Below are 12,827 nucleotides of genomic sequence, written 5' to 3' on the forward strand. Positions count from 1 at the left end.
CGGCAAGTCTCTTTACCCGTTTCGTAATATATCACCTCGTGACTCACTCCTTAATCATTTGGTTGCAAGCTTATGATGTGTATTATCGAGAGGGCCCAGAGATACCTCTCTGATACCCGGAGTCACAAATCCTAATCTCAATTTATGCCACCTCAACAAAGACCTTTAGAGATACCTGTTAAGTTGTGACATTTGATAGCACACAAGGCATTCCTCCTGTATCCGGGAATTGCATAATCTCATAGTCGATGGAATATGTATTTGACATGAAGAAAGCAATAGCAATAAAACTGAACGATATTATACTAAGCTAGCTAATGGATGGCTGTTGTCCATCACATAATTCTCCTAATCATGTGATACCTTATAAAATCAACTCATGTCCATGGTTAGGAAACCTTAACCATCTTTGAATAACAAACTAGTCTAGTAGAGGCTCAGTAGGGACACAGTGTTTGTTTGTGTATTCACATATGTATTTAAGTTTCCGGTCAACACAATTTTAGCGTGAATAATAAACCTTTAACATGATTTTGGAAATATAATAATAACCATTTTATTATTGCCCCTAGGGCATATTTCCATCAGTATCCCACTTGCACTAGAGTCAATAATCTAGTTCACATCACCATGTGATTTTACACTCATAGTTCACATTGCCATGTGACCAACACCCAAAGAGTTTACTAGAGTCAATAATCTAGTTCACATCGCCATGTGATTAACACCCAAATAATACTAAGGCATGATCATGTTTTGCTTGTGTGAGAAGTTTAATAAATGGGCCTGTCACATTCAGATTCGTATGTATTTTGCAAATATCTAAGTCTACAATGCTCTGCATGGAGCTACTCTAGCTAATTGCTCCCACTCTCAATATGTATCCAGATTGAGATTTAGAGTCATCTAGATTAGTGTCAAAGCTTGCATCGACGTAACTCTTTACGACAAACTCTTTATCACTTCCATCACCGAGAAACATTTCCTTAGTCCTCTTTAAGGCACCTAAGGATAATTTTGACCGCTGTATAGTGGTCCACTCCTGGATCACTCTTGTACCCTCTTTGCCAGATAAGTGGCAAGGCACACATCAGGTGTGGTACATAGCATGACATATCGTATAGAACATATGGCTAAGGCATAGGGAATGACTTTCATTCTCTCTCTATCTTCTGTCGTGGTCGGGCTTTGATTATTACTCAACTTCACACCTTGTAATATAGGCAATAACCCCTTCTTGGACTAAACCATTTTGAACTTCTTCAAATCTTATCATGGTATGTGTTTTGTGAAAGTTCTATTAAGCATCTTGCTCTATTCCTATAGATCTTGATGCTCAATATGCATGTATCTTCACCGAGGTCTTTCATTGAAAAATTCTTATTCAAGTATCCTCTTATGCTATCTCGAAATTCTATATCATTTCCAATCAATAATATGTCATCCACATATAATATCAGAAATGCTACAGAGCTCCCACTCACTTTCTTGTAAATACAGGCTTCACCGTAAGTCTGTATAAAACCATATACTTTGATCACCTCATCAAAGAATATATGATATGTCTCCAATGTATCCATAATTTTTGATTGTTTCGTGCTGTTATATTATCATTCTTGGATGTTTTATAATCATTTTATAGTCATTTTATATGCCAGTTGTTGTTTTATGCATGTTTTTTTACATTGCAGGAAATCAATATCAAACGGAGTCCAAACACCACGAAACTTTTTGTGGATTTTTTATGGACCAGAAGACCACCAATGGACCAGAGCAGCACCTAGGGGGTGCCCCGAGGGGGGCACAACCCACCTAGGCGTGCCTAGGGGCCAGGAGCGCCCAGGTGGGTTGTGCCCGCCTCGGTGGCGTCCCGCACCCCCTCTTTACCCTATAAATTCTCAAATATTCCAAAACCCTCGGGGTAACCCTAGATCAGAAGTCCCACCGCCGCAAGGCTCTGTAGCCATTGAAAACCAATCTAGACCCCATTTTGGCACTTTGCAGGAGTGGGGAATCATCACCGATGGCCATCTTCATCATCCCGACGGCCACCATGATGAGGAGGGAGTAGTCCACCCTCGGGGCTGAGGGTTTGTACCAGTAGCTATGTGTTTAATCTCTATCTCTATCTCGTATTCTTGAGATGTCACGATCTTGATGTATCGCGGGCTTTGTTAATATAGACGGATCATCTGGTCTTTTCCCCTCTCTATCTTGTTGTGATGAATTGAGTTTTTCCCTTTGATATTTCGTTGTTATCCGATTGAATACTTTGGTGGATTTGAGAGCATTTGATATATGTCTTGCAAATGAATACTCGTGGTGACAATGTGTTTTGGCACTCAACTTGCGGATTCCCTAGGTGACATTGGGGTAATCTACGCATAGGGATTGATGCATGTTCTTGTCTTTGTTTCCCCAGTAGAAATCTTGGGGTACTCTTTCAGGTTCTTTGTGTTGGATTGAGTATTATGAATCTGAAATTATTTGGTGTTATTTTAGTACGAACTCTTGGATAGATCGACCGGAAAGAATAGCTTCGAGGTGGTTTCATACCCTACAAACGATTTCTTTGTATGTTCTCCGCTAGATAGGAACTTTGGAGTGATTCTTCGTTGCACGTTGAGGGATGGTTATATGATCCAATTATATTAGCATTGTTGAGAGATTGCACTAGCGAAAGTATGGACCCTAGGCCACATTTACAAGCATTGCAATACCGTTTGTGCTCCGTTTTATCAATTGCTACCTTGCTGTTTTTTATTGTTACTATTACAAAAATCAATATCTACTATCCATATTACACTTGTATCACCATCTCTTCACCGAACTAGTGCACCTATACAAATTACCATTGTATTTGGTGTGTTGGGGACACAAGAGACTTTTTATTATTTGGTTACGGGGTTGTTTGAGAGAGACCATCTTCATCCTACGCCTCCCACAGATTTATAAACCTTAGGTCATCCACTTGAGGGAATATTGCTACTGTCCTACAAAACTATGCGGTTGGAGGCCCAACATGTGTCTACAAGAATGAAGTTACGTAGTAGACATCAAGCTCTTTTTTAGCGTCGTTGACAGGGAGGTGAGTGCTTGAAGGTATATCTTTAGATCTTGCAATCGAATCTTTACTTTCTTATTTTATCACTAGTTTGGTTTACAAAAGAAAACAAGAAAAATTGAATTGAGGTTGCATCATATTATTGATCATCTTTATAATATCTTTCTTGAAAATGATGAATCAGAAAACTGTGCTCAATTGTTAGAAGAAGAAGTCAATAAAATGTTTGGCACAAAATATTTAAATGATGAGCATGATTGCAATGTTGTTAGTATGAATTCTTTGAATATCCATGATGAGCTAATGATATGCAAAGCCATAAGATTGGGGATGCTATGTTTGATGAAGATGATATTTTTAGTCCCCCAAGATTTGATGTGCAATTTGTTATAATTATTGCATGCCTCCTATCTATGATGATTATGGTGATGGCATGTATGCTATATTGAATAATGATAACCATGAAGCTTGTCATCATGATTTTAATTTTCAATAACATGATAGTTACTTTGTTGAGTTTGCTCCCACTACTATTCATGAGAATAATTCTGCTTATGTGGAGAGTAATAAATTTTCTATGCTTGTAGATCATGAAAAGAATGCTTTATGTGATAGTTACATTGTTAAATTCATTAATGATTCTACTTAAAATTACTATGAGGGAGGAACTTATGCTTCTACACATCTCAATAATATCAAGTTTCCTCTCTTTATGTTGATAGTTTTGAAGTTGCACTTGTTTTGCCTTCCTATGCTAGTTGATTCTTTCTCCCATAAATTGTTTGCTCACAAAATCCCTATGTATAGGAAGTGGTTAGACTTAAATGTGCTTTCTATGTGATTCATGATGCTCTCTTTATGTTTCAATTCTTATCTTTTATGCGAGCATCATTGAAATCACCATGCCTAGCTTAAAAGGCATTAAACAAAGCGCTTGTTGGGAGACAACCCAACACTTTTACCTACTGTTTTTGTGTGCTCACATTATTAATCTACTGTAGTAATCATGTTTATAGCTTTCATTTCAATAAGGTGCCAAGTAATGCCTTTGGGATGGTCTACGGTGATAGTTGAATTGATCTTGCTGAAAAATAGAAATTTTTGCGCTCAGGAAAACAATTCTCGTTTTTAATAGAAGAGCTGTAAAATGCTAATTCTTTCTGAAGAAGATAATAGAGAAATTTCAAAGTTTTTCCTAATTTTTCAGAATTTTTAGAGTAGTAGAAATATTGTTGGAGTACAGATTACCACAGACTGTTCTGTTTTTGACAGATTCTGTTTTCAATGCATAGTTTGCTTGTTTTCTAGTTTCGATGGCTTCTATTGCTCAATAAAAATTGTGGAAATGATATGCTACAATAGGCATTGTGTGAGAACAATTATGAATCTTGTCTTTGATAGTACCAAAAGTGAAATGGTTTGGTCTTTATCATACTAACCTATCTCACAAAGTTCCGTTAAGTTTTGTGTGATTGAAGTTTTCAAGTTTTGGGTGAGATGTCAATATGAGGAGAATAAGGAGTAGAAAGAACCAAAGATTGGGGATGCCCAAGGCACCCCAAGGTAATATTCAAGGAATATCCAAGCAACTAAGCTTGGGGATGCCCCGGAAGGCATCCCCTCTTTCGTCTCAAACATTATCGGTAACCTCACTTGCAACTATGTTTTCATTCGTCACATGATATGAGTTTTGCTTGGAGCGTCATTTAATTTTGTTAGTATTTGCTTGCTATTATTTATAATAATGTTTTGCATCTTTTTTTTCAATAAAAATGTGAAGGATAGCCTTTACCATGCTCATTTTGCAAGTCTACATATTGCTGTTTCAAAACAGAAAGTTTATCGCTGTTGCAAAAATTCACCAGAAAAGTCAGAAAGTGATAAAATGTTGAAACTTTTTGCACAATAAGCTCTGAGAAATTTTCTATAGTGTGGTAAATTTTCATAATTTTTGGAGTTAAATAAGTATTGATACTCTTGCATTCTTTATAAAATGTACTGTTTTGGCAGATTGCTATTATGTTTGCATTGCCTGCATATGCTTTCTTGTTTAATGATTCTATTTGAGGATAGGAGTATTAAATATGCATAGGAATTTAGTATGAAATTTTGAATAATAATTTTGGTGATTTTATACAGTAGAGAATGATAAGGTTTTGCATATATTTATACTAACTTATCTCATGAGCTCTTGTTGACTTTTCTGTGGATGAAGTTTTTGCGATTTAGGAAAACCATGAGATGAGAGGAATTAAGGAGACACAAAAGCTCAAGCTTGGGGATGCCCAAGGCACCCCAAGATAATATTTCAAGAAGTCTCAAGCATCTAAGCTTGGGGATGCCCCGGTAGGCATCCCACCTTTCTTCTTCAACAATTATTGGTTAGTATCAGTTGAGACTAAGGTTTTGCTTCTTCATATGAGTTGTGCTATTCTTAGAATTTCATTTTGTCTTGTTTTGATTTCTTTTTTCATAAAATACTTAGATCTGAAAGTTTGTAAATAAGAGAGAGTCCTCAAATAGCTACCCTTTTACATAACTACTCGCGTGATCTTTACTTATATCTTTTTTTGGAGTAGTCTGTCATTTGCTCTAGTGCTTCACTTATTTCTTTTTTAGGATGGTGTGCTTTAGTATTTTTGAAGAAATTCTCTCTTGCTTCACTTAAATTAATTTGAGAGAAAGAAATATTATGCTCATGATCTTCACTTTTATTTGTTTGAGCTTATCAAAAGCAATACATGAAAATTAGTTCCAAAGTGATAGATATCCAAGAAGGATATAATAAAAACTTCCATGAAGATCATTGGACAAAATAAACTTGATTCCTTGTAATAGTTTTGAGATATGATGATGTGATATGTGAGTCGTTGATGAGTAATTATGCTTTAGTAAGAATATTGGTGTTAAGGTTTGTGATTCCCTATGCAAGCATGAAAGTCAATAGTTGTGCAATGAAATTAAATCCTACTTGTGGTGCATTGTTCGGTGTTAATTATGCTCAATTCTCTCTTATGAGATCATTCGTTTCTTGGTTTGTCGCTTCTCAAATATTTTGCTAGCCTTCATTTTGCACTAAGTATGATCACTACTTGTACATCCAAAATCCTTTAAACCAGTTTTGCCACATGAGTCCACCACACCTACTTATATGCGGTATTCCTTTGCCGTTCTAAGCAAACTTGTATGTGCCATATCTAATTTTCAAAATAAATTTCTCTTTTGTGTGCTCGTACCGCTTGCGAGGCGGTGAGTGGTGGCCAATATTTTCCATGCTAGATGTGTTATTCTCACGATGAGTGTTTATTCACTTGTCATTGCACGAGAGTAAGACAAAGGTATTAGGGATGCCCAATCCCGAAATGAAAAATGATTTTACTTTATGTTGTCAAATAATAAATTCCTTGGAAAGTGTTGGTATGGAAGGCACCCTTGGATACGGTCAGCCATGGAAAGTGAAAGTATGGTGGAAAAAGGAATAAACTTTATTTTCTATTTGGGAACCGCCTATGATATATCTAGCATGGAAAGTGTTGGGAGCTCTAAGTTGTTTTCGTTGGTGGGAAAAGTATGCCTCTCAAAATGTTTTTATCTCTCAATTTTCGCTTTGAGCTCTGGCACCTCTACAAATCCCTACTTCCCTCCATGAAGGGCCTTTCTCTTACTTTATGAAATTTTTATTTTTAATTTGAGTATCCATCTTCTCTTATAAAGCACCAACTAGGGGGCACTATGATCATACTTGAGTATTGGGTGTAGCTATTATGCGAGTGTGTTTCATGAATGGATCAATGATTGAGCATGATGACTAGGGATAACTTATTTTAGTGTTGGTATTTTGAAAGACATGGTTGCTTGAGTATTAAAGTCCTCACGTCAAAACTAGACTATTGCTTTGAACCATATAAAAGTCCAAATGTCCATGCTACAAAGAAAGCAATATGCGATGACATGTTAGGCAACATTCCACATCAAAAATTCTATTTTTATCATTTACCTACTAAAGGACGAGCAGGAATTAATCTTGGGGATGTTGATACGTCTCCAACGTATCTATAATTTTTGTTTGTTCCATGCTGTTATATTATCATTCTTAGATATTTTATAACCATTTTATATCATTATTTGTTACTAACCTATTGACATAGTGCCAATTGCCAGTTGCTGTTTTTTGCATGTTTCTTACATCGTAGGAAATCAATATCAAACGGAGTACAAACACCGCGAAACTTTTTGTGGATTTTTTATGGACCAGAAGACCACCAATGGGCCAGAGCAGCACCTAGGGGGTGCCCCGAGGGGGGCACAACCCACCAGGGCGCGCCTAGGGGCCCAGGCGCGCCCAGGTGGGTTGTGCCCACTTCGGTGGCCTCCCGCACCCCCTCTTTACCCTATAAATTCTCAAAAATTCCAAAAACCCTCGGGGTAACCCTAGATTAGAAAATCCTCCGCTGCAAGGTTCTGTAGCCACTGAAAACCAATCTAGACCCCATTCCGGCACTCTGCCGGAGGGGGGAATTATCACCGGTGCCCATCTTCATCATCCCGGCGGCCACCACGACGAGGAGGGAGTAGTCCACCCTCGGGGTTGAGGGTTTGTACCAGTAGCTATGTGTTTAATCTCTCTCTCTCTCTCTTCTGTTCTTGAGATGTCACGATCTTGATGTATCGCGGGCTTTGTTAATATAGTCGGATCATATGGTGTTTTCCCCTCTCTATCTTGTTGTGATGAATTGAGTTTTTCCCTTTGATATTTCGTTGTTATCGGATTGAATACTTTTATGGATTTGAGAGCACTTGATATAAGTCTTGCATATGAATACTCGTGGTGACAATGGGGTATCATATTGATTCACTTGATATGTGTTTTGGCACTCAACTCACGGATTCCCGAGGTGACGTTGGGGTAATCTATGCATAGGCGTTGATGCATGTTCTTGTCTTTGTTTCTCCGGTAGAAATATTGGGGCAATCTTTGAGGTTCTTTGTGTGGGATTGATTATTACCAATATGAAATTATTTGGTGTTATCACTACTGAAATTAGCTTCTTTGCCGTCCGCCATGGCAGACGGCAAAGGCATAGATCCCGGACGGCAAACTTCCTTGCCGTCTGCTAGCAGATGGCAAACTGTCCATCTGAACAGGTGCCAGCAGAGGCCTTCTTTTCCGTCCGCTTCTTAGAAACGGCCGGCAAAGGATTGTGCCATCCTCCATCTGAGGCCAGCAGACGGCAAAGACAATGGACGGAAGTGGGGTTGGGTCAGAGCCGTTAGGGGGTTAACGACGCTCTTTGCCGTCCGCCAGCGGACGACACAAAGTCAGAGCTCTTTGCCGTCCACTGACAGACGACAAAGAGCTGAGTTAGGCCAGCACTGGGAAGCTGCCACGTGGCCATCTATGTCGTCTGCCAGCAGACGGCAAAGATTCAAAGGTCTTTGCCATCGGCCAGCAGACAGCAAACTGACCAAATAGGCAGCGAGTGTTCCCTGTTTCTACACGTAGCTTCCACGTGTCCTCTTTGTCGTCTGCTAGCAGACGACAAAGAGGCTATATATCCCATGTTTTTATTTATATCCATTTAATTTCACTAGACTTCACACATAGATATACATATTTTTTTCCATAGGCACATCAGACATATGATGTATCCAACACATAGCTCCATCCATGACAACATACATACATAAGAAACACAGTTTGATCCATACATCTTACACTAATATCACAATGTTCATCCAACACATTGTTCCATGCATCCATATAACAAGTTCCACATTATTCTTTGATACAAACAAAAAGAAGAACAGGGAAACAAGCACTCCATCCATGCAAGCTTCCATATAGTGAATTAAATCTACAAAATGGGAAACAAGAAAGTTAGAAGAAGAAGAAAACTAGAGGAAGAAGAAGAAGGAGAAGAAGACTAGAAGAACAAGAAGTAGATCTTCTTCTTCTTCTTCTTCTTTTCTTCCTATTCCTTCTTTTCTTCATCTTCCTTGATTTCTTCATCTTATTATGCCATTTGTGGACTAAATAGGCTAAATTATGTCATAAATGGACTAAATAGGCTAAATAAGAAGAAAAATGCCATTTTTGAGCTAACGTAGAAAATTATGCTATTTTTGACCTAAGTAAGCTTAGTGTGTCATTTTAGAGGACAACAAGCTAAGTATATGACATTTATGAGGTTAGCAAGGTTATGATGCCATTTACGAATAAAAACAAGTAAGAGGGGGAAAAGAAGAAGAAGAAGAAGAAGAAGAAGAAGAAGAAAAAGAATTCTTCTAGTCTTCTTCTTCTCCTTCTTCTTCTTCTTCTTCTTCTTCTTCTTCTTCCTATTCCTTCTTTCCTTCCTCTTCCTTGATTTTCTTCATCTTATTATGTCATTTTTGGATTAAATAGGCTAAATTATGTCATAAATGGACTAAACAGGCTAAATAAGAAGAAAAATACCGTTATCACGGAGGTGTAGGAATGGTTGGGGCTGCGCCAGTGGCAGACGGAGGTGAAGGGCCGGTCGGGGTTCCGGCATTGGCAGACGCAGAAGGATTGGCGATGCTTGTCGGGAGCCATGCTGAACCAAAGATCATTTCTAATAATGTCTCGGTAGCATGATGCAAACTGAAATGCGAATAGTAGTAACTAAGGACCATTCAAATCAAACTCATCGTGGTCGCCGGAGCAATCTGGGGCATCGGCGAAGGGGCCTGACCGTTTTTCTCGCACATGGTCTGCACATTTGGTTCTCACGAGTCAGTCATATTAGTTAGTAATGCAGACATTACGTGCATGATTGGGCTAATATGCACGAGAAACGTACCACGATGAGCTCGTATAGGGCCCGGTTAGACGCCTCGTTCCGGTTCCTCTCCTCCTCCAACACCTTAGCTGTCCTTTCCTCCATCTCCCTCTCCCTCTTCGCCGCCTCCCTTTTTGCCTCCTCCAAAAGCGCCTGGGTCTTCAATCTCTCTTTCTCAACCAATGCCTGCAACACAACACTTCTCGTTAGCATTGTAATCATCGACAGACGCACACACAATGTAATGGAGGAAGGGTGAGAGAATCCATACCGCCATGGCGAGCTTTATGGGCTGTGCACGAGGCATTATCCCAGGATCAGAGCTACTCAGGCGCTTCTTGATCTGCGGGAGAGTCTTAGGACAACATATTAGTCCATCACCAATGGCTTGAGAGCCATGGGACCTCCCGCCACCAGATATCATCACCAGCTCTGTATCAAAAGGATCCTGGCTTGGGTTAAAGTCCCCCCTTTCCTTGCCTTCCCCTCGTCTCTGTGCTTCACAAGCTTGTGGTGGGAGGAGATGTTGGTGAAGCTCTTTGGATGATCTAGGCCAGACTCCATGAATGGCTTGGCCTTATTGTACGGGGCCATATGGGCCATGCCATAGAGGTCGGACAGACTTGGCACAGGCTTCTTGTGGTGGTGCACTTGAGAGAGAGGAACAAAATATTAGTTAAGGGCTCAAGCTAGCATGAAGAATGATATTGCTATGTAAATAGGTCATTTTGGAGCTAAGAAAGGTTATTATGTCATTTTCGAGGAAAGTAAGCTAAGTTTAGGTCATTTTTGAGGTAACCTAGATTATTATGCCATTGTTGACCAAAGTATGCTAATTATGTCATTATTGAGCTATCCAAGGTAGTTATGCCAATTTTAGCTAACTATAACATATTTAGGCATTCTATAGAGCTATCTAAGGTTATTATGTCATTTTAGAGCTAATTATGTCATGAATGAACTAGCTAAGATTAGTTTAGGTCGTTATTGAGCTATCGAAGGTAGTTATGCCATTTTTTTAACTAACTAAAGCATATTAAGTCATTTTATAGAGCTATCTAAAGGTTATTATGTCATTTTAGAGCTAAATATGTCATAAATGAACTATCCAAGGTAGTTATGCCTTTTTTAACTAAATAAGAATATTAAGTCACTTTGGAAGGGATAAATGCTACCATGAAGAATGAAATTGTGTGAATCATGTCGCAAACCACATAACCAGTTATCCCCATACTCAAACAGGTTGGAGCTCCCTTGATGGTGTGGCACACCTTCCATTTGGTCGTGCTTATCCTTGGCCCTTTGGTGTTCAACTAGCCATTGGGGAGAGCACCACGCATCCACCAACGGCTCCCAACAGTCCATCTTATCCACACACCATCTCGGGGGCACCTAAGTGAGTCAAGAGAAATTTCAGCGCTACGCCTACGAATCAAATCAAGAAAACTAAGTTCAAGGTCTTGAGAATAGGTAATTACCTGCATGTACTTCTCCTTACTCAAAAACTTGCCACGACACTTCTTCTTGCCCCTCCTAATACCCTTCGAGGCGTAGTAGTCTCGAATGGCCTGCACCCGAGCCTCGTGCCATAAGTTCTGAAGTAGGCGCTTGCACTCGGTTTCGACAACCATACACGAGGCCTCCTGCTCCTCCCTATGAAACCCTGTAGAAGGTCTGCAATCAAACTAGACAACATTGATTAGTACAATCACTAGGTAGTGTTGATTTTTAATTCTGTAAAGGAGAAATTACCCAAAACCGACGAAACATAATGTCAGCCACCGTCTTGCACAAGAAACCGTCGACCCTCTCCTCCGGCGGGGCCGGGGAAACCGAGTACAGCTCCCAGGTCTGTGCTAGTTGTGCAACCTAACCCTCACCGGGCAACGTGACCCACCCAGGGAAGTGATGCCAGCAAAGCACACCAAGGACCTGGTTGGGCTTGTGGACACCATGGGGGTGTACCCAGCCCCTGCAGTATGACAAGGCCAACACATTAGATATTAATTTGAAGGAAAGCAAATGGTTAAAAATAGTAAATTCACTTACTTCAACCCTTTAGGCACAATCAACCACCCCTGGTCGGGGGTCGTCGGCACAGACGGGAGCTTTGTACAACCACACTTGTAGACCTTCTTGCCCTTCTCAACCAGCTCATCGTCGCTGTAGCTATCATCTAAAAAGGTGTCCTTGCTACCATCCTCCAGGCCACTAACCTCCGGAGTCTTGTGAGCCTCTGGAGTCTCGTGGGAATAAGACTGCGGGATCGGAGTCTTCTGGGATGAAGACCCCGTGACCGGAGTCTTCTGGGACGAATACTCTGGGACCAGACTCACGTGGGGTGAAGGATCAGCGACCCGAGTCTGGTAGGGCAAAGGATCAGCGACCGAAGGCTCATGGACCGGAGTCCGAGACGGTTCCATGTCAGACGGAGCAGTCTTGTGGTCGGGTGAATCAGCTGAGGGTGGCGGCGAGGAAGGCGTAGCAGCCTTCCTACCTCTCCCGCTGCCACGTCCACCTCTACCAGCCTTCTTCGTCCTCCCCCGACCTCTCCCAGCCAAAGAAGAAGCGCCCGCCACAGTTGTCTGCATACTGTCTAGCAACGTTCTCCGGAGGGGCTGGGCTGGAATAATGAAACCAACCCTCCCAGTAGCGCTCGCATGAGGCTCGGGGCGCTCTAGACCCTTGCCCACCATCCTGTCAACACCTGCAATGACAAAAAGTAAACAAAATTAGTACAACATAAAAAATTGGATACCTGACAAGAGCATACTAATATGTATATAATTTAAGTGTATCATCATCATGAACATAATAAAAATACACTCGATCAACACAAATATATATGATGTTTTTGTATCATCATCATGTCCGGGGTCGATCGGGGTGTCAGGCTATCGGGGTGTTGGGGTCGGGGTCGGGGTGTGCTGTCAAGGTGTCGGGGTGTGGTGCCAGGGTGTCGG

Source organism: Triticum dicoccoides, chromosome 7A (assembly GCF_002162155.2).
Source record: "Triticum dicoccoides isolate Atlit2015 ecotype Zavitan chromosome 7A, WEW_v2.0, whole genome shotgun sequence".
NCBI classification, from domain to species: domain Eukaryota; kingdom Viridiplantae; phylum Streptophyta; class Magnoliopsida; order Poales; family Poaceae; genus Triticum; species Triticum dicoccoides.